Source organism: Brachycentrus maculatus, unplaced genomic scaffold (assembly GCF_059751285.1).
Source record: "Brachycentrus maculatus isolate JH-2025_06_01 unplaced genomic scaffold, ASM5975128v1 h1tg000063l, whole genome shotgun sequence".
Lineage (NCBI taxonomy): Eukaryota > Metazoa > Arthropoda > Insecta > Trichoptera > Brachycentridae > Brachycentrus > Brachycentrus maculatus.
Window position 1 is genome coordinate 662,501 of NW_028280817.1, and position 24,666 is coordinate 687,166.

Here is a 24,666-nt window from a genome sequence, read left to right on the forward strand (position 1 = left end):
GCATTGAATTCTTACGGAAATGGTGCAATGTCCGCGTTTTTTAAATAATTTGTTTTGATATTTATCAAGATAGTTAAAATCTTAAGGAAAGGATATGATATATGAGTCGGTAAATATACATATTAAATTATTTATTTCATATATCGCTCACTCCTTTCAAGAACGTCATAAATCAAAAAACTTGATTTTTCAGGAGAACGTTTTTAAAGTTTAAAAGCATAATATAATGTACTAAAAATAAATATCAAGCCACTCATTGAACTTCTTACCGTGCAACAGATCTTTTTAGTTTTAAAACCTGAAGGTTATTTCTCCATTTGAAAAATATTAAGTATATTTAAAAAAAATAATTAAACAATATCTTTTCTTCAAAATGCAAAAACAACACTTTCTGCCATGTAGCTGGTAAATATTAAGTTAAAAATAATCCGTTTTTGCTGGGATATGGTACATTTTCTGGGCATTCCGAAAATATGCACAACTGAAAATTGACGATTTTTGATTTGTGACGTTCTTGAAAGGAGTGAGCGATATTTATTAAATATACTGCACATATTAATTATCTGTATTTTAGCTCTTTAGACATAGCCTGTGTTTAGCCAAAATACTTACATGTTTAATTTTAATTCAATTTTAAAAAATCTCTCTGCGTGAAGCGGTGTGATGGTTAGTTAGTTAGTTTGAATAATGTTGCACACTCAAATCGTTGCAAATTTTACGACTAAAGTAACTTGACATATCAATAGAGATCTGTTTGCTTCAATTGTAGATGTATATGTTTTATTTAATAATAATAAATAATTATGTTTCCAGATTGTGCGATTCGAGGGCCGGGGTCCGCAAAACAGCGGCCCGGGGGTGGTACTCGACCCTCTATTGGTAATTTCTGCACCTGTAAGTATCAAAATTAAAATATTTTTTACTATTCATTTCAATCTTTCATTTGCCATTTATAATGTAATGTTATGTCATATCATATATATATATATATATATATATATATATATATATATATATATATATATATATATATATATATATATATATATATATATATATAAATATATTTATATATATATATATATATATATATATATATATATATATATATATATATATATATATATATATATATATATATATATATATATATATATATATATATATATATATATATATATATATATATATATATATATATATATATATATATATATATATATATATATATATATATGAACCAATTTTGAAACATTATTCTTGAATCACTAAAACTTCACTAGAAGCGTCTATTGGTGAGATGAAAATAAGTTTTTTATCGAGCAAAAACTTTTTCATTAGTATGTGAGATCCGAATCCTGGATTATAATCACACATATGCGAAACGCCAGAAAATTTCATTTTCATTTTTATTATTTTAGCTTATAATTTGACCAGATAATTTATTTTCATAACTCCTGTAATTGGGGATAATCCATATTTTGTGAACAAGTATTTGGACACACTCAAAATGTTGTAAAAATTTTGTAATATTTAATTTTTCCCGTAAATTTTGCTTTGATTCAGCGTTGTAGTTTGTAGTATTTGGCTAATAGTTAGGGAAAAACACACTCGTCTTATAATGATCTATTCGGGCATCGAATCCTAGATCCAAGTGTTTGTGTCTAACTCGATAACTACTTGACTCGCAGTCTCTTCACAAATCAAACACAAATTATCAAAACGGTACCTGTTTTTTTGTTGTACGCTCGGAGCGATTTGCTGAACTGTCGGGTTTCATACTTAACCATGCGTCGAAATTTTTTCCATATGTTTTTTTGTTATATTTTGTGGAGAAAAATAAAGCCAATCATTGAATTTAATCATCTACTATAATTACTTATTAAACGACCTTAATAAGCTACTGTTTTCGCATCATATAAGTAAAAAAAATATCCTTAATGTATTATTATATATAGGATGTTTCATATTTTGTGTAATATATTAAGAGCATTGTTAATTTTGTGGTATGGATTTATAACATTCTCCTTGTCATTCATCGTTCACCTTGTGTAATACTACTTAAAAATACTAATTATTGATTACTGGTTTAGGAATAACCTTTCGATCTTCAGGTCTAATGCAGACTGCATTTGAACTGATGATGGAATGGTCATTCCGAAACCATAAGTGGTATGATGAATGAAAAGTAGGTGTTTCAAGATTTTTTAGTTTATTTCACCATATTCAGATTTAACTAACTAACTAACTAACCATCACGCCACTTCTCCGCAGGGGTAGGCAGAGAGAATAGAACGCCACACTACTCTGTCTTTGCAAACATTCTTCGCCTCTTCCACGTTCATGCAGTTCCTCATACATACCCGACGATTATTACGACACCTAACGTGACCACTTTCAAGTTTTTGGCACACCTGATTGTGTCAAGTTTTTCTCGGTCTTCCTCTTCTCCTTTTTCCAATTAAATTCAACACTCTTATTTTTGACCCCCTGGGAATCGAATCCGGGACTTTCAGAACGGTAGCCGAGCTTGCTGACCATTACACTACAGAGGCGGACAAAAAAATATTTAAGTGTATTAATATACAGACCTGAATGATGGAAGTTTAACTTCTGAAACGTGTAGTCTATAATAAAACTCAAGTGGTAAAAAACGAAGTGTTTTCTTTAATCATTGTAACATGTCTTACCACAAAGTTAATGCCGAAACAATAAATAAAATAAGTATATTGATATTTTAACATTTAAAAAATATTAAATATAATGTTTTGAATATTGAAAACATTAACATTGTGGATCATATTGATAAATTATTTTTAGAAGTAAAAGGACTTTGTTTTTTGATCCATTCACATTTATATTGACAACCAACTAGTTTTGTAAATTCATAAAAGTCATAAATTAAACACTGAAGTGGGCAACAGGTTGTTGCCGAAACTAGTTGGTTGTTAATGTAAATGTGAGTGGATCAAAAAATAAAGTATTTTTATTTCTCAAAATAATTTATGAATTAAATATAAAGTTTAATTTTGTCTTTTTTGTATAAACGATACGTCAATTTTTCAGTCTGATGAATATTATTGAGTTTTTTTTCTTCACTTTTTCACCAATTGCCGAGCGCCTATTATCTCCATCGACCTACATAGTAGAAAGTGCACCACAACAACGGGATCTCTTCTTCTCTGACCTTTTTTAACTTTTCTTTTTCATTTTTCTTTCATTTCTTGAATGAATCTTCGTCACGCCTTTTAGATCTCTCTCAGCAAAAGAAATATTTAAAAGATTAGAATTGCTATACAAATTTTTGAATCACTTTAACCTACATTCATAAGCTACCAACAAGAGGCTTTTTTGTATGTTTTTAGCCTCTTCTACAATTGCAATAACTGTCGTATATAATTACGCGTTCTTAACGACTTAATGATTCAGTATTAAGACGTCATTTTAATATTTTCGTTTTTCTTTAACCTTTCACGTACTGATCATTCAAAAATACTCATGATTCGAAGGTGGGTGGGTACCAAAAGACCCCAGTTTAAATTAGTATAGAAATCTTAGTAAACAGCTCGCAGCAAGAACCAACTCGCTGCCGGCTGAGTCATAGGTGCCACGTCCTTCCCAACGCGCCGTCAAGCGGCGACTGAGTGCGGGTAGTGGGATACTTATTAGATCAAATGAAAACTGAGTAATTTTTCTTGTCTCGCACTCTCGGCAGTACTACATTTATTAAAGTGAAATAAATAACATGTCGCTAGCAAACAAAAAATGAACGTGCTGATATATAAATACATAGATCTCACGGCACCGACTTATTGTGCTTTTTATCTAAAATAATAATTTGAAACATTTATGGAATTAAAATTAACATATGTGGGATTTTAATCCCTCTGTTAGATCGGGCTAGGTTAATATTGGTCATCACGCTGTAATGACAAACGTCCGTTTCTGATTTCCGTTCCAGTTTGGTCGTAGAACACTTGTTAAAGACCACTTTTGATTTTATTATTGTAAACACGACTAGTTTCGAGAACTACAGATGTTCTCATCAAAGGGTGAGAATTTGTATTTAAAAAAGAACATAGAATCTGCTTTATTTTTATGCTTAAATCGTGGTGTTACTGTATAAAGTTATAGTGGTATTAGTCAAGTCAAGTAACAAAACGTAGTCAGTAAAGAATATGTTTATTTCTCATAAAAATCAACGAAATGATTATTTGTCAATAAAATTGACCAAATTTTTATTTGTCAATAATTCAACAAAATGTGTATTTGGCATTAAAATCAACAAATGTTTATTTGTCGTTAACTAATTATGGCGGATACTCGTGGACCGTAACATCGATATTCCGGAAAGCTGGTTTTATATTATCAGGGAATTTTTTAGTTATTTTATGTAAATGATTCTCTTCCAGTTGGTTTTTACATTTTCATGATACATATCGGCTGAGTAGAGAAATGTTAAAAAAAAATGTTTTTACGCGCCAATATCGCGTCCATTCTTCTTGGTTTTAAAACGTTATTGCAGGCAATTTGTTTGATTGTATGAATTTCTCGTTCAAACTGTTTATCATTTAATGGGTTAAATGAATTATTTTCACATAAAGAGGAACGATGGATTTTTACAACATTTTGAGTGTGTCCAAATACTTGTTCACAAAATCTGGATTATCTCCAATTACAGAAGTCACTTTCATATATATATATATATATATATATATATATATATTTTTAATTTTTAATTTTTTATCTGGTCAAATTATAAGCTTAAATAATAAAAATGAAAATGGTATTTTCTGGCGATTCTTTTCCAGTTGGTTTTTACATTTTCATGATACATATCGGCTGAGTAGAGAAATGTTAAAAAAAAATGTTTTTACGCGCCAATATCGCGTCCATTCTTCTTGGTTTTAAAACGTTATTGCAGGCAATTTGTTTGATTGTATGAATTTCTCGTTCAAACTGTTTATCATTTAATGGGTTAAATGAATTATTTTCACATAAAGAGGAACGATGGATTTTTACAACATTTTGAGTGTGTCCAAATACTTGTTCACAAAATCTGGATTATCTCCAATTACAGAAGTCACTTTCATATATATATATATATATATATATATATATATATATATATTTTTAATTTTTAATTTTTTATCTGGTCAAATTATAAGCTTAAATAATAAAAATGAAAATGGTATTTTCTGGCGTTTCTCATGTGTGTGATTATAATCCAGGATTCGGACCTCACATACTAGTATAAGAGTTTCTGCTTAGGAAAAAGCTTCTTTACATCTCACCAATAGATGTCTGTAGTGAAGTTCTAGTGATTCAAGAACAAGGTTTCTAAATTGGTTCGTATATATAGAACTTCCAAGAATTTGAGTAGTGTGGTTGTCAATAATGGGTAGAATTGGTTAATGTTACACGTGTGTAAAGTGATAACTCAAACCAGCCTATGACGGTCGTCAGCCCCGTAAATGTCCAGACTTCCATATTCTTCTTCATCTTTGATGAGATGTCAAAAAATAATATGAAAATAACTCCTGTAATTGGAGATAATCCAGATTTTGTGAACAAGTATTTGGACACACTCAAAATGTTGTAATGTTGTAAACTTATTATCATTCAATAGGTTAAATTAATTATTTTCACATAAAGAGGGACGATAGATGTTTCATATTAAGTTGAACTACAATTATAAAAATTTCAACGTAAAATTGTCAAATGAGACTAGCGGGTTTTTCCTAGCCTAAAATGAAAATAAAAAGGCTTACAATCTTTGGACAATATTCTTATAAGAATTCTTCGAATATCTTTTGTAGTAATGAACAACACTAAATATCTCATTGTCGGAAAATACAATACCTCTTCTTTGAATAATATAAATTAAAATACAAATGAAATTAAATTGTAATTAGCATTTTTACAGAAAAAAAGCTTTGTTTGCAATATGATATATATAAAAAAACAATACCTTACTCGGTTAAAATAAACTCACGACAAGGATAATTGGTTGGTTTGACATTAACTTTCTGTAGACACATGATTGTTTAAAAACAAATATTATTCACTCATAAAAGACTAGTTTTGAGTTTATTAATGTCGATTTAATTAATTTCATATACATATATATATATATATATATATATAAAATAGTTAATGCTAAATGAATTTTCAATATGAAGATTATGTTGCTACAAGTCAATAAAACGTAATGCCTTATGCACTGTCGGATGTGTAGAGGTCAAAAAACATTTGTGACTTACGATATCAGTGATTCGTGGCGTCACTACTAAGTGACTCGAACTCGAAGGTATCTAAAATCATTCGGGAAGGTACATTATTCATTTCGCGGTATACGAACAATGCTGTGTAAAATACTCATCTTTTGTTACATGCTGTAATAATGAGAGAATGTATTTATTTTGATTCTCATTTAGCATATAACAGGTTAATGTATCGCACGCTATGAGCAAGTGTCATTGTTGAAGACACAATACGACCAAATTCTGGCGCCGCGTTGATCAAACCTTAAAGATTGGAAATTCCGCCGGACATTCATATATTTCCTCATATATTCATTTATTTTAGAGTTTCGCGTTCGTTGAAGTCTGGGTGAAACACACTGTGTGTAGTTGAAGAAGAGGAAGACCCAACAGTAGATGGACTAACCATTTATTTTTATATTTTCTTATTTGACTTTTAATTCCCTAGTCTAAAGTGAAGAATTATCATAAATACGTGAGATTATATGGCACGTACATATGTTGGATGCATGTACGTTCTGCCCTACTAAACACAGAGGAGATATCTGTATTTGAAACTAGCGGGAGAAATGAGACAGTCATTATTTTACTTTTACTTCTTGCAGAGAAATTATATATATATATATATATATATATATATATATGTATATATATATATATATATATATATATATATATATATTTATATATATATATATATATATATATATATAATATATATATATATATATATATATATATATATATATATATATATATATATATACATATATATATTTATATTTATATATATATATATATATTATATATATATATATATATATATATAAATATATATATATATATATATATTATATATATATATATATATATATATATATATATATATTATATATATATATATATATATATATATATATGTGTATACATATATAAATATAGTAAGTTTGAGTGTGAGTTTAGATAGATTTAATTTTTATTGCACTAATCAGGAAGTCGTTCCAGATTTCTTTCTAGTATGTAACTGTCGTTTATGTGACGAATTGTTTTGAAAATCTGTTTTTTTTTATAGTGATGATAATTGTTAGTATGTATGTATATATATATATATATATATATATATATATATATATATATATATAAATATATATATATATATATATATATATATATATATTATATATATATATATTATATATATATATATATATATATATATATATATATATATATATATATATATATATATATATATATATATATATATATATATATATATATAATATATATAAATATATATTTATTTATTTATATATAAATGTCTCTCTGTGTGTGTGTGTATGTTTGTACCCATACGAGTGCATATTCAAAAAAAATTGCCATATTATCAGACGCTAAAATCCCCATGAGGTAGCGAACGGAAATGGCTATCAGTGTTCCAATTATGGACATATTATCAACTGAATTTCACAATTTTCGCATTATATCCTGTTACACAGTACGTTTATTTAGCAATCAGCAATTATCACAGATGCCATAACAGCATTGCGCGATATGAATTTTTCCCTTCAAATGGTATAAATTCACAAATAGCAGTAATTAAATTGTGAAAAAAATGCATTATTTAAATCTGTCGGCAGAGATTTTATATTTATAACATTTTTAGTGTGTCCAAATACTTGTTCACAAATATAGATTATTGGAGGTATGAAAGACCTGTCTACGAGTTTCCTGGTGTGATTTAAAAAAATAGACATGACCAATTTATGTGGCTATTTCACAACTTCCGAAATAAAAATAACTAAACATTTTGAGTGTGTCCAAATACTTGTTCTCAAATCTGAATAATCTCCAATTACGAGTAATTTTTCACATTATTTCTTGATGAAGGAATTTCAACGTAGATGAAGGAGAATATGTAAATCCGGGCATTTACAGGGCTTACGACCGACATAGGCATTATTGGAAACAATTCAGATTTGTAACCAAGTATTTCGACACATTCAAAATGTTGTAAATAAATTGACTGGTCAAATTATAAGCTTAAATAAATAAAATGAAAATGATATTTTCTAGCGTATCTAATGTATGTGAATATAAACCAGGATTCAGATCTCACATATCACTGAAAGAGTTTCTGTTAAATAAAAAGCCCCATTCCACCATAGATGTCTCTCGTAAAGTCTATTTAATTCAAGAACTGTGTTTCGAGTTAAATCAATACGTCTAGAAGTTCCATGAATTTGAAGAAGGTGAATTGACAAACACAGTATGAAATTGAAACATTTGTGTAAATAACAAAAACACAAATACATATCTTATATTATAAAAAAAATGTTTTCTAAATCCTTACTACTATATATTCATATCCCCAATTCATTCACAGTGAAGCGCCCTTGAGGTAGTATTTTACAAAAATGGCATTTTGAAATTTTCAAAATTCTAAATTTATTATTATTAACAACATTTTGAGTGTGTCCAAATACTTGTTCACAAATCTGGATTATCTCCAATTACAGGAGTTATTTTTCATATTATTATATTCAAGAATTTGAGTAGTGTGGTTGTCAATAATGAGTAGAATTGGTGAATGTTACACGTGTGTGAAGTGATCACTTAACCCAGGCTATGACGGTCGCAAGTGCCGTATATACCCAGAATTCCATATTTTGCTTCATCTACGTTGAGATTCCAAAAAATAATGTACTATGTTATCGAGGAGGCACTGCTTTCTTTAGACTTATTATAGTTCGTTAATTGGACTCGTGCCTTTTTCACCTTGAACAGGTCATAAAAGTATAAAGTAATTACAGCTGTGGAGTAGTGTGATTATTATTATATTGATCAAGAATTATCGATCGAGTTGTCATTGGATGAGATTACTTTTATTGGTCAACAGTTAAATTTTGTTACCCATGAAGCTTATTATTTTTTTTACAATCATAAAATCCTTACAAGTTTTTACAATGTACAAGTAGGATCCTAACAACAAAAAAAGGGGATAAAAATAATCTGTAATTTTTTTCACATATTTAAATAAAATTAAACATATTTAAATATAAATAAACACTTTCATCAAGATTCAGCGTTCACAAACACAACTTCATGAATTCCATTTCATCATAGGTTCGAATGTAGACATTAAGAAAGAAAGAATGACAAACCCACAAGTGAACGGTGAATGATTCATTATTTTTTTATAAAACCATGCTTTTAAACCTTATTAGCCCAGAGACATTTTATTTATAAAAAAAAAATTAAAATTTATTTTGAAAAAAATGAATGATTACGTTGAATTAAGTGAACAAAGAGGAAAACAAAATCATTATCACTCAGTTCGATTAGATTAACATACTTGTAGAATTTCCTTAGTAATATAATAATTTATTTGCAAATGTTGGCTGATTGAAATTATTTCTTGATAATTGAGCCCATGACAAGGAGACGTAGGTGTGCTATATCAAAAACTCCGTATTAAACTATAGTATTCGCAATATTTTGAGTGTGTCCACATATTTGTTCCCAGAGCTGGATTATCTCCAATTACAGGAGTTATTTTTCATATTATTTTTTGACATCTCATCTCAAGATTATGAGATAATACAGATTTGTGAACAAAGTTTGGACACACTCAAAATGTTTTAAATAAATTAACAGGTCAAATTGTATGGTAAAATAATAAAAATGAAAATGATATTTTCTGGCGTTTCTCATGGTTCTAAATTGGTTCATATATATATATATATATATATATATATATATATATATATATATATATATATATATATATAGAACTTCCAAGAATTTGAATGGTGTGGTTGTCAATAATGGATAGAATTGGTGAATGTTACACGTGTGTAAAGTGATCACTTAAACCAGCCTATGACGGTCGTCAGCCCCGTAAATTCCCAGATTTACATATTCTTCTTCATCTTTGAATAGATGTCAAAATTATGTGTAGAATAACTCCTATAATTGAAGATAATCCAGATTTGTAAAAAGTATTTGGGCACACTCAAAATGTTGGAATTTGAGAAGTTAGTTTGTTAATCATGGGTAGAATGGTGAATGTTGCACGTGTGTAAAGTAATAACTTTACCAGCCTATGGCAGATCATAAGCTCTGTTGAGACATCCATAATCATTTAATATATTTCGAGCAACCAAAAATGACACATTTTGATTATTTGTTTAGGAAATTAATTTAAATATTACGATGTAATTATATTTCATACAAATGATATCAACGATAGAGAATAACGAAATGAAACCCAAATATATGGTTGTATTTTACGATTTTATATACAATACTACACAATACGTATGCCATAACTAGGCGAAACAATTGTCACAAAATTTATAATTTTTGTATTTTTTTCAAACAATAAAATACAACTTAGTTGACTCAAAATACAGTGTTTGATTCAACATTTAATACAAAATATAAAATGGATTTCTACAAATCAAACGCCAAATCTATAAATATACAGTATGTATTTAAAGGTCTTAATATATAACACACATTCAAGAGAGGACTTCAATTAGATAACTTAGAATAATTAAAGAAAACACTTCGTTTTTTACCACTTGAGTTTTATTATAGACTACATGTTTCAGAAGTTAAACTTCCATCATTCAGGTCTGTATTATACATTATTAATGTTATTATACAGACCTGAATGATGGAAGATTAACTTCTGAAACATGTAGTCTATAATAAAACTCAAGTGGTAAAAAACTAAGTGTTTTCTTTAATTATTGTAACATGTCTTACCACAAAGTTAATGCCGAAACAATAAATAAAATATAGATAACTTAGAAATTTTAGAAATTAAAAAAAAACAATAAATAATAATTTACAACTAATAAATACACAAGTAAATGATTTTTCTAAAAGTCCGTTGGTAAATATGTTTCCAATCACTCGTCATCTCTGATTTCTTTTGACTGTGACTGCCAATCAACACAAAAAACAAAGCCAATTGCTGCTTTGCCTAACCGTCAAATATTTTGAAAATTTTGTTAGATAGATAGTGTTATAGTATTGATCAGTCTTGACTAAGAAGCGGTTAGCTTCAAAATCGATAGACATTATAATTAAGTTATAATAAAGTATTTAAAGTGATTTTAAATCCAAGATACATTTTAATTATTAAATGGAAAATCACAAAGTTAGCGCTTCAAATATAAATAATACTCACATGAAATTTATGTTATATAAGAAGCATTATTGGAGATCATATCAGAAGAAGCACTTACCATTTAAAAGCTCTCTGCTTGATATGGAAGAGGTTGTAATACAAGGAGATAGGAGAATTGAGCAAGGATATCACCCTCCCCCTCACAATCTGCATAACCTTTGCAGGCAGATCCTACCGATGTATGCGAGAACAATATTTTTATAATATATATTCCTAGAATTTTCACTCATGTGTTACATGAAATTATAATAACTTAAATTAACCTAACCTAGTCGTACAGGAGAACGTGACCAACTAACAAAACGTAAAATGTTCAGGGGGGGCATTTAAGTAACTTTTGCTTGGCAAGAAAATAAATCAATGCAGTTAGTCATTTGTAACAAGTCATCTCTTCTTCTTTTTCTAGATCCTAAGGATCTGTTTGTGTCTCCGCTTGTAGCTCTTGGGATGTTGACTCCCAGCTGTCTTTCCATCTTTTCGGAGGTCTGCCAGGGGGTCTGCGTCCTTCAGGGATTCCTGAAGGACGCAGATTGCAATATTAAGCTAGTAAGATATCAAATAGTCAATAATCACTTTTTTTAATGCACTTGGTCACTTTCTCCTGTACGACTACGATATAGGTATAGGTTATAAAAATTGTAAATCATAGGGCCATGATAAGCTGTCCGTAGATATTTACGTGAATTTAAAAGGCAGGATATTTTCGACGTAAATCGTATCGAGACTGAAATAAGAATACATATGGATAATACTTATCTTACTCTTAACCTTGCATTCTTTCCTTATTTCACCGTCCATATCTACCATATGTGTCTCTTGTATGAGTTGATAGACAGAAAAAAACGAGGAACCTTTATGCCTTTTACTCTGATACCTTATTACCATAACCTTTCACGACGACGATAATCTCTTGCACTCAGTTACATCAATATTTATATAATTGAAAATGCACTATAAAATTATTTCCTGCTTACATAAAATGATCATTATTGTATTAAATTATGTATTACCTGCGATAATTTCTTCCGCAGTTCTACGCATATATATATATATATATATATATATATATATATATATATATATATATATATATATATATATATATATATATATATATATATATATATATATATATATATATATATATATATATATATATATATATATATATATATATATATATATATATATATATATATATATATATATATATATATATATATATATATATATATATATATATATATATATATATATATATATATATATATATATATATATATATATATATATATATATATATATATATATATATATATATATATATATATATATATATATATATATATATATATATATATATATATATATATATTTATATATATATAATAAAATATCTAGGTACCTACATATAGTACCTACATAAAGCAGATCGCGCAAATCTACCACCAGATGTTGCATGCGTCGCACTGAATAAACAAAAGAATTAGATGGAAAAATATTGTAAACTGTCAGAATCAGATATATAGAAAAATATTGTAAAGATTAATTAGGAATTAACTTTTGTTGTCGTTTCTTTAATTACAAAGCAACACATTGTTTATTTTATTATTATACACCCACTAATTTACAAAGAAATATATTATCTTATCCTTATAAATAGGCATCTGCCTTCAATATAGACCGTGCCTATCCTAACTTACCCGCGTGACATATAAACGCAACGAGTGCCTACTTTATCTTACTAAGCAGTACTAGCTTACCTATCCTAAAGAATTCTCTATGCACGCCACTGCTGAAACGCCACGAAAAAAGATAAAATTAAAAACTTTACTAAAAATACAACGTAGAAGTGCCAGAACAAAAACAGAATTATAATATCCGAAATAAAATTAGTGGTATGTGCAATATGTGAAAATTAAAAAAAAAATAGTTTAGGCCATGACTCATCATATTTCTACGCGTAATAAAAATACACAAATGCGTGTTTGATAACGCAATCATGTTATTTCAATGAATGCTGAAATTATTGCGATCGGATGCTGAATATAATTGACAAACGAAATATTTCGAATAATCTCACCGTTTCGTCAATCCAACGCCGTTACGCAAAAAGAAGATTTATCGAACCGCAGCCTCTGAAAGTCTATTCCGGTTTTCCAGACAAGTGTTGCATACACACACACACACACTTCTTTGGGTTTGTAATTTTTGGTTTGTAAGCAGTCAGTTGTCAGTACCTATATATAATAATAAAACTCTTATCCGCACCCCAATGGTGCATAGGGCACTGCTTTATATAAACGCATCTTGATCGTTTACACGTGAAGGAAAGGTGATCAGCCCTCCGCTTCAGTTACCAGTCCAGGGTAGTTTTGAATAAATATTTCAGTGAAAAAAATCACTTATATTTATTTGACCCTCCTGGGAATTGAACCCGGGACCTCCAGAACGGTAGCCGAGCGTGCTGACCATTACACTACGGAGGTGAACTAATTCGAATATATATATAATTCGTATATAACAAATTATGATATTTTTCGAATGTCGAAAGGACGATTTTGTAATTAATTTATTATACGCAGTATCATTTGATTAATTTTCCATATTTTTAATGCAAGTTGTTCACCTAGACATCAAATATACGAGTATATTTATGTTTAGTATTTTCCATCTAATTCTAGTCAAAGAGGACGCGTGATATCTGGAGAACAGGTCTTCATTTTTTACGTTGCAAAACCATATTCAGGTAGTATCCAAAGAGGGTAACATTACAAATTTACTCTTTATGTTAACAATTACTCTACCTTTCTGTACTTAAAGTAAACACAATTTTTTCAATCATTTTAGATTTATTATGTATCCTCCTGTATTTTTACAACATAAGTTACATTAGAAGCATTTTGTATTTATGCTGTTGTAAATAAATGAAATAGAAGGATGAAAGTAGACTTAATGCAGTCGAAATGCGATCTATCAGAAGAATGTGCGACAAAACGATGTATGATAGATGTGCGAATAGTGAAATAAGAAAGGAATGCAAAGCTGAGATAAGCATTATCGATAAAATTAAGAAAGGTGTGTTGAGATGGTTTTGACATGTACAACGAATGAGTGAGGAAAGAACGGTAAAACAAATTTATGAGGCGAATGTTAGTGGAAAAAGAAGCAGAGGAAGACCGAGAAAAACATGGCACGATCAGGTATGCCAAATACTTGAAAGTGGTCAGGTTAGGAGTCATAACAATCGGCGGGTATGTATGAGGAGATGCATGAACGTGGAAGAGGCGAAGAATGTTTGCAAGGACAGAGTGGTGTGGCACTCTATTTTCTCTGCCTACCCCTGCGGGGAAGCGGCGTGATGGTTAGTTAGTTAGTTAGTTAATATTTCAAAGCGTTGAGGTGTTTACACCTTGCTTCTTTTCCCTTATCATAGGTAACAACATCGCTACAGTTGTAGATTGACTGCCTGTGGCTAAATAAATGATTTCAACTTTTTAATGAGCATATATTCTGTATAGTAAACATAAGATTCTCTATCATTCAAAACGCATATATTTTTGTACTTATACACATAACATTCTCATCTATTTTAAGACCATATATATGAATACTTTTAGTGAATATATGATATTTAACTTTTTAATGAGCATATCTTCTGTATAGTAAACATAAGATTCTCTACCATTCAAAACGCATATATTTTTGTACTTATACACATAACATTCTCATCTATTTTAAGACCATATATTTGAATATTTTTAGTAAATATATGATATTTTACTTTGTTTTGGGCATATCTTCTGTACAATAAACATAAGATTCTCTACCATTCAAAACGCATATATTTTTGTACTTATACACATAACATTCTCATCTATTTTAACACCATATATTTGAATACTTTCAGTAAATATATGATATTTTACTTTTTATTGATCATATCTTCTGTATAATAAACATAAGATTCTCATCCATTCAAAACGCATATATTTTTGTACTTATCATACGCATAACATTCACATCTATTTTAAGAGCATAATTTAAATACTTTTAGTGAATATATGATATTTTACTTTGTTTTGGGCATATCTTCTGTACAATAAACATAAGATTCTCTACCATTCAAAACGCATATATTTTTGTACTTATCATACGCATGACATTCTCATCTATTTTAAGAGCACATCTTCTTTTACTCGTAACAAACATAAGATTCTCAACTATTTAAAGAGCATATCGGCTGTCCTAACTAACGACACAGTAAGGGACATTTTTTTTGTAGTACGTTTTTTAGCATTTTAGGACTAAGTAGAATCTACTTAGTCCAAAAATGCAAAAAAAAAACGTACTACAAAAAAAATGTCCCTTACTGTGTTTTGAGTTTGAACAGCCGATATATATTTATACTTTTAGTAAGTAAATGATATTCAACCTTTTATCCGCATATTTTCTGTATCACAAACTTTTTTCAGAAGCATAGATTCTTGAACTTTTAATGAACATTGATTCTCAACCATTTACATAAAGTATAAAACTAACTAACTAACTAACCATCACGCCGCTTCCCCGCAGGGGTAGGCAGAGAGAATAGAGCGCCACACCACTCTGTCCTTGCAAACATTCTTCGCCTCTTCCACGTTCATGCATCTCCTTATACATACCTGCCGATTGTTACGACTCCTAACCTGACCACTTTCAAGTATTTGGCATACCTGATCGTGCCATGCTTTTCTCGGTCTTCTTCTGCTTCTTTTCCCGCTAACATTCGCCTCATAAATTTGTTTTACCGTTCTTTCTTCACTCATTCGTTCTACATGTCCAAACCATCTCAACACACCTTTCTTAATTTTATCGATAATGCTTATCTCAGCTTTGCATTCCTTCCTTATTTCACTATTTGTACATCTATCATACATTGTTTCGTTGCATAAAGAATATATCTCTATAATAAATAAAAAGACTCTCAACTATTTGAAGAGCATATTTTTATGATTATAAACTTGTTTGGACTTGCGTTTCACGCTTAAAAAAGGTAATCTAATAAAAATTATCAAATCCGTCTTTAAATAGAAACGGGAAACCCACGCATATATTCATATTTTATTAGTAACCAAAAAAGCAAATTAAATCAATAAAATAACAACCGTTTTATAGGTCCTAGACCTTGCAGGTTTCGTTAAGGCTTCGACTAACTTCCGTCAGGGTGATCCGGTTCCGAAAGTCAGTTATTAACATAAAAATACAATTATTTAAGTTCCATCTCCGGTAAGAATTTGCGGATTTTGTAGAATTTTAGCAGTGGGATTTTTCGAATGACTAAAATGTCGATTGATTAGTTATAAAGATAGTAAAGCAGTCGTATACTTGAAGTATTATCGATTTTTTAACGTAATGTTTTCTTGGTGCGATTGGGACTCGCTGGGTCCGCATTTAACAGTATGAAGGCTGTCTGGAGATAGGATTTATACTCGGTGAAGACCAAATGCTGCCTATACAATGCCTGCATTGCTCCTGTTCTCTTATACGGCTGTGAAACATGGCACCTTACAAGGGCCTAGAGCAGCCGTGTACTGAGCTTTGAGAATAGGTGTTTGCGGAGAATCTTAGGCGTGCGGTGGTTTGACTTTGTGAGGAATGATGAGATGAGGCGTAGGACGCAGCAAATCTTGGTCACAACTGTCGTCAAGAAAAGGCGATTCAGTTGGCTTGGCCATGTACTCCGCATGCCTCCTGAAAGCCTTAATCAAGCTTGCCTCTTTTACAAGGCATCAGGTTCGCGCCGCCCAGGACGACCACTGCTGACAATCCGTCGGCAGTTCTCGTCAGAACTTCGGGACGCGGATCTGACTTGAGAGGATGCAAGGGAGCTGGCAGACGACAGAAAAGCCTGGAGACAGTTTGTGGACTCCATATGCTCCACCTAGGGAGCGGATATGGTTAATATAATGTTTTCTTGGTACATACCTTCAAATGAATGCCAAGTTTTTGATTTGAAGTATTTTTATTTATTTATTTATTTAATATAGTTACATTTTTAAGTACAACATAATACAATTTCAACATTTATACTTATGCCAAACTTATAGTTTTAGATTCGCTGTGCCTCTCCAAAAAAGAGACTGAGCTCTTGTGCTTGGAGAGGGACTTACACTCAAGGTTTAATGTTTTATATAATTAATGGTATAATAGTCTTTTATATATATTTTTTTTTTTCAAGATTTATATGTTAAGGGCATTATTTTTTTCTTAAGAATTTTTATATCTTTTATTTTTTTAAATTTCTTTACGGAGTTTATTGAAATATTAATTATTATTTATATATTTTTTGACATCTCAATAAAGATGAAGAAGATTATGGAAGTCTGGGCATTTACGGGGCTGACGACTCATATGCTGTTTTAAGCGGTCATAGACGTATGGGCGTCAAGACCGTCATAGACGGTCATCAGCTCCGTAAATTCTCAGACTTCCATATTCTTTTATGTTTTGAATATTGAAAGCATTAACTTTGTGGATCATATTGATAAATTATTTTGAGAAATAAAAAAAAAAAAAAAAAGTCATAAATTAAACCCTGCAGAGGGCAACAGGTTGTTGCCGAAACTAGTTGGTTATTAATAAAAATGTGAATGGATCAAAAAACAGTATTTTTGTTTATCAAAATTATATTCCATATTCTTCTTCATCTTTAATGAAATGTCAAAAAAAAATGTAAAAAAGCTCCTATAATTTGAGATAATCCAGATTTTTTAACACAATGAAAAGGTTTTGAATAAAATAAAGAGCTCACCCATTCGTGGAAGCCTGAGTATAATAGGTGTCGATAGTTATGTAAGAAGAAAGGCAATTGAGATGGTATGTAGTTGTGGTGGTATAATTGAGATGACATATATGACGCAAAGGACCTCTGATCATATTGTAAACCAGGCAATCGCCATGGATCTTCCTCGAAAGACATCTAGAGGAAGACCAAAGAATTCATGGATGCTGCAGAAAGATAACATGATACGAAGGCATGACCTAGGTGACGTTGTATATGATAGAAAGACCTACAGCCTGAGGAAGAGGAAGGCTGACTCCAAAAATCTAGAGATTATATATATTTAAGTTTTGTAGAGACATTTATTAGTGGAACTGCATTTAATATAATAAAATGACAACCACATAGCTTTTGTCCACATGCATTTATTTAATCACAATAACGTAAAAATTCCAAATTATAATTGCAACATTATAAAATCTGCAACATTTTGAAACAATAGAAATTCATACAAATATAAATTATATCAATAAACCCGAAACAAAGACGATAAGTTGGGATGGAGAAAGAAAGAAGAAGATAAATGTATGAACATAAAATTATCAAACTTAAATCTTCTTCTTCTTCTTTTCCATGTTCGCTCCCTAGGTGGAGCATATGGCCAACACGAGTCGTCTCCAAGTCACTCGGTCACGCGCCATCTCCTTGGCTTCCTCCCAGGTCAGTCCGGCGTCTCGAAGTTTCGCTGAGTATATTTCCCGACGAAGTCATACCACTTTATACCCAGTATTCGCCACAGGCATCTATTTTCAAAACTAGCTAGTTTCTTGCTTTGAGCTTTGGCGACGATTCACATCACAAACTTCAATAAAAAAGTATTATTGTAGTAATTCACTACTGATCTTTATCTGCACCCAATGGTGCTTTGGAAACTGCATCGGATCGACGCGACATTAAGTTGGTCGTTTATAATATGAAGGCAATGTGGTCAATCCTGCATTGAGAATCGAACCCGAGACCTCCAGCATTACAATAAAAAGTAACAGTTTATTTAAAAAAATATATATTTAGATTACTTAGGTGGAAACCTATAATAGGAATTGTTTTTTTTTATATTTATTATATTATGTTATTTTTGTGAAATATTCTGTTGGTTTTCAAATTAAAAAAAATTTAAAAAAAAGCCCTTACTAAAAACAGACTTGCATAGTAAGACACTAAAATAGGGAAAATATACAAAAAAAAAATATTCATCATTTTAATGCACAAATAATTATTTTATTAATATTCAAAGTTTAGTAATTGATGCTTAATTTTTTCACTGCACTATTTTTAGTGTATTTTTCACCTTGTAGTTGTATATTTGCACTCGTTCGTCACAAAATAATCAAATGACTTTGAAATTACTAATGACTTTGAAAAAAAAATGTCGCTGATTCATATGCGTGGGATTCAATCTGAGGTGAAACTTTTTATTTATTTTAAAACATTAAATACACAAGTGTCACATATAAAATATTATCGATGAGTAATTTTTATTACTCGTTTTAGTATCAAAGTTAACAAGGTACCAAGGTAAAAATCAAAAAAATAAATATTAAAACTAAGTAAATAAAGTTCGTAAAAAACAAAAGCAAAGAGTTAATTTTATATTTTTTAATGGAAATTGCAATTTTTAAAATTGTAATTAAAATTATTTTGTATGTTACTTAAAATAAGACTTGACACTAGCAGAAATATCCTCTCACTGGGTTACTATCAAATAAATCAAAATATTTAAAAAAATATTTCAAATAGTATTATTTCTGTTAAAAAATTTTATATCCCTGACAAAATTAAATCAATATTGCACTAATAAAATTCAATTTTCCCATAATTTCACTCTTACTCTTTCTGAGTTATGGGTGGGGATTTTTGAGTGAAGAGTGGACCGTGGGAGTGTGAGTGGGGAGTGGGGACTAGAAAGGTCACACATAAGCATACATTTTGTATATTTAGCACTCATTTTTAGTTCATCCTTGACCAAAGGCTTTATTATTATTGAAGAATAATTGGAATTCGGGTCAAGAGATCGTCCTTTTGCGTTGAATTGTAAATATGTATGCTTTTACAGATGTTATAAATTTAAAAATAAATCCTGTACAACACATTTGTTTTATAATATAGGTTTTTCACATGTTTAACAAATGAAATAGGACGTTTTATAGAAAAAATTGGAATGTTTTTTCTTAAATATATTTTTTAAAATATCTTTCACTCCTTTAACAACGTCATAAATCAAATCGTCAATTTTCAGTTGTGCATGTTTTCGAAATGCCCAAAAAATGTATTTTATCCCAGCAAAAGCGGCATATTTTAAACTTAATATTTACCCGCTACAGGGCAGAAAGTGTTGTTTTTGCATTTTGAAGAAAAGGTATTGTATACATTTTTTTTAATACTAAATATTTTTCAAATGGAGAAAAAACATTCAGGTTTTACCTAAAAAGATATGTTGCACAGTAAAAAAGTTAAATAAGTGGCTTTATATTTATTTTTAATACATTGTGTTATATAACTTTAAAAACGTTCTCCTGAAAAATCTTTTTATTTTATTTAAGACGTTCTTGAAAGTGAACGATATATTCAAAATGCTTTGACTATGGAACCCATCGTCAAAATAAAATAAAAAAATAAGCCAAATATATTTAAAAAAATTAAATAAGTTAAAAACATTCAGGTTTTACCTCAAAATATCTTGTTGTTGCACAGCAAAAAGTTCAATAAGTGGATTAATATTTATTTTTAATACATTGTATTATAAAAACAAGTCTTTAGATATGTGACGTTGTTGAAAGGAGTGAGCGATAAATTTAAAGCAGATTCAAAGAAATATTGAAAAAACAATTTTATTAACCTTTTTTTTCACCAAGTTTAATTTTTTTTAGTACTTATACTTATTATTTCTTTTTTCATTATTTTATTATATTTTATTTTAAATTTTATATCATGTATTATTATTATTATCCATGTCATATTCTTAAGTTTTAGTAAATAAATAAATAAATAAAATTATGTCTGTAAACTTGAGTACCTACGCATCGCGCGCACAGACTATGACTGCGCGTCGCGCAAGCTTGCCAACTTGACGACTAACGCACTTGCTAGTCTTAATAATAAAAGATGTGGGCAAGTATTCACACTGACGGTAAGAGTTGTACTAATATAAAATAATTTTTAAAAATTGTAACTTTTTGTAAAACACAATAAAACTTCCATTTTAAAACGCATTGAATTCGATTTTTAAAGCGTTTAATAAGTTTTTTTATTATTAGATTAAAACCAATATTTTTAGCTTTTCCACTTTTTTATTTGACCAGCGACCGGGTTTCGTCGTTACCGACATCATCGGTAACGACGAAACCCGGTCGCTGGTCAAATAAAAAAGAGGAAAAGCTAAAAATATTGGTTTTAATCTAATAATAAATTAAAAATGCAATTCCGTCACGAAGTGTCAGTGGATAATATAAATCGTTCAATAAGGTTTCTGAAACGTCGTATATATATATATATATATATATATATATATATATATATATATATATATATATATATATATATATATATATATATATATATATATATATATATATATATATATATATATATATATAACTATTGGGTTGATGCAAAAGTAATGACCGTTTTTTATGATCCCAGGTAAAAAATTTTTTTTTTCTTAATTTATGAAAAATATCTTCTTTTTTATGATTCCATTGTATAAAGGATGCTTTTCCTCTACTTTCTATTCAGTTTTGGCCTAGCCAGAGTACAGTTATGACCCCTTGTATTTTTTCAAAATGTCGCTCGATAAAGTGCATTTACGTCATTGTTTACTTTATGAATTCCGTAAAGACAATACCGCGAGTGTGGCAACCAAAAACATTTGTGAAGTGTATGGAGCAGATGTCATCAAAGTTCGACAGGTACGAAGATGGTTTACAAAATTCCGATCTGGAGATTTTTCACTCATTGATAAACCACGTACCGGGCGGCCATTGAAGTCTGATGATGACAAGTTAAAAGTCATAATTGACTCCAATCCACGTCTAATCATCAGGGAGATTGTGTCAATGATGGGAGCCAACCAAACAACCGTATTAAGACATTTGAAGCGTATGGAAATGGTTTCGCGGTACGACGTTTGGATACCTCATCAATTGTCGGCTGCCAATTTATTGGATCGTGTTTCAACGTGCGTTGATTTGAGTGCGAGACAAAAACATGAACCTTTTTCGCATCGTTTGGTGACGGGAGATGAGAAGTGGGTCGTGTACAACAACGTGACAAGAAAAAGACAGTGGGCTATACCTGGAGAAGCCCCATTAACAACTTCGAAGGCCGAAACCCAAAAAAAAAAGTTAAACTTTGTGTTTGGTGGGATGATAAGGGTATTGTGTGTTTTGAACTCTTGGAACACGATCAGACAAGTACAGCAGAACGATATTGTCAGTAATTATCCAAATTGAACATCGACCTTCAAAAGGATAGACCAGAATTGGTAAAAAGAAAAGGGGTAGTGTTTCATCACGACAACGCGCGACCACATGTGGCTATGATGATCCAACACAAGCTAAATGAGTTAAATTGGAATGTTATCAAGCATCCACCGTATTTTCCAGATTTTGCTCTTTCTGATTTTCATTTATTCCGATCACTGCAAAAAAAATTAAATGACGAAAAAAATTATACAATAGAGCAGGTAAAAACATCCCTTACTTCATTTTTCGCATCAAAATCCACGGAATTTTTTACTACTGGTATTAATAAGCTGATAGAAAGATGGGAGAAGGTTATAAGAACTGATGAAAATTATGTAATTTATTAAATAAATAATGCATATTAAAAAAAAAATTAAAAAAATTATATGTAAAAAACGGTCAAAACTTTTGCATCAACCCAATACATATATATATATATATATATATATATATATATATATATATATATATATATATACACTACGGAGGCGTCCGCCTCCGTAGTGTAATGGTCAGCACGCTTGGCTACCGTTCTGGAGGTCCCGGGTTCGATTCCCAAGGGGGGTAAAATAAATATAAGTGATTTTTTCACTGTCATATTTTTTCAATATTACCCTGGACTGGTACCTGAAACGGAGGGCTGATCACCTTTCCTTCATGTGTAAACGATCAAGATAACACTGCGTTTATATGACGCAGTGCCCTATGCACCATTGGGGTGCGGATAAGGGTTTTATTATTATTATTATATATATATATATATATATATATATATATATATATATATATATATATATACAGTATCTACTCAATGAATTAGGGCCACCCATTATTTTTTTGAATACTCTGAAATCTTTTGGATTATTATATTTATTTTACATAAATACTTTAAGTTTTCTATTGACATCTAATATCATGTATATTACCTTCAATAATATGTAAAATACACCTGGATTATTTAAGCCTTTACAAAATTTCATACCCTTTTTCTGAGAAAGGTCTCTAATTAGCACAGGTAGACAGATAGTTGAAAGTTCAAAAAATAGTCCTATCTCATTTATTAGTGATGTTTCTTGAGTTCTGGTTGTTGTTTTGTTCAGAGAGGTTATATAGTTATCGTGTCTTGTGAAAAAAACTTGATTTTTAATTTTTGTTCATAAAGTAAAAAATTTTGTTGTAAACACAAGAGTTTTTTTTGAAAAGGACAAAATGGGAAAAAGTAAAGACATTTCTGAGGAAAAAAAGTCTAGTGTTATAGTGCTACTGAAATTAGGAATACTATCTAATAGAGAAATTTCAAAAAAAGAAAACGTTTCTCGTCAAACAGTGGACAGAATTTCAAAATCAATAAAAAATCAGCCACCCGCCACCAGCAATCGGCGAAAGAACTGTCGTAGGATTAGAAAAACAACACCGAGGACTGATCGAAAAATCGTTCAAAGTGCCTTAGAAAACCGTAGTGCATCAGCAAAAACATTAAAAATAAAATTGGAAGAAGAGGGTATAAATATATCGGTATCAACACTGAGGCGACGTCTTTACGAAGTAAATCTGAAATGCAGGCGCCCTGTAAAAGTACCAAAATTGACACCACGAATGAAAGCGGATCGATTAAAATGAGCCAGGCTACATCGAAATTACTCGGTAGATGATTGGAAAAAGGTATTTATTTAAATTGAATTTTCAACATATCATTTTAGTAAATAAGCTTATATTTGAATTAAACTTAAATTTTCATTATTTTTCAGGTCATCTTTAGTGATGAGTGCCGGTTAGAAGCCGTGACAGAGAGCCGTCGATTCGTCAGGAGAACACCAATGGAACGTTACAATGAGGCCTGTGTGGTAAAAGTTATCAAACACCCCCCTGCAACAATGATATGGTCATGTATTATTAACAATTTACCTGGGCCGTTGTTTT

At 29.9% G+C, this 24,666-nt stretch overlaps 1 long non-coding RNA gene across 1 annotated transcript in view; it reads left to right on the top strand.

Annotated features, from left to right (window-relative positions):
- LOC148311498 (uncharacterized) overlaps positions 1-24,666 on the top strand; it is a 124,503-nt gene that overhangs the window by 75,047 nt on the left and 24,790 nt on the right. Inside the window, exon 2 of the long non-coding RNA XR_015837245.1 lies at positions 814-894. This is a non-coding gene — a long non-coding RNA (uncharacterized LOC148311498). The remainder of the gene's footprint in view (positions 1-813; positions 895-24,666) is intronic.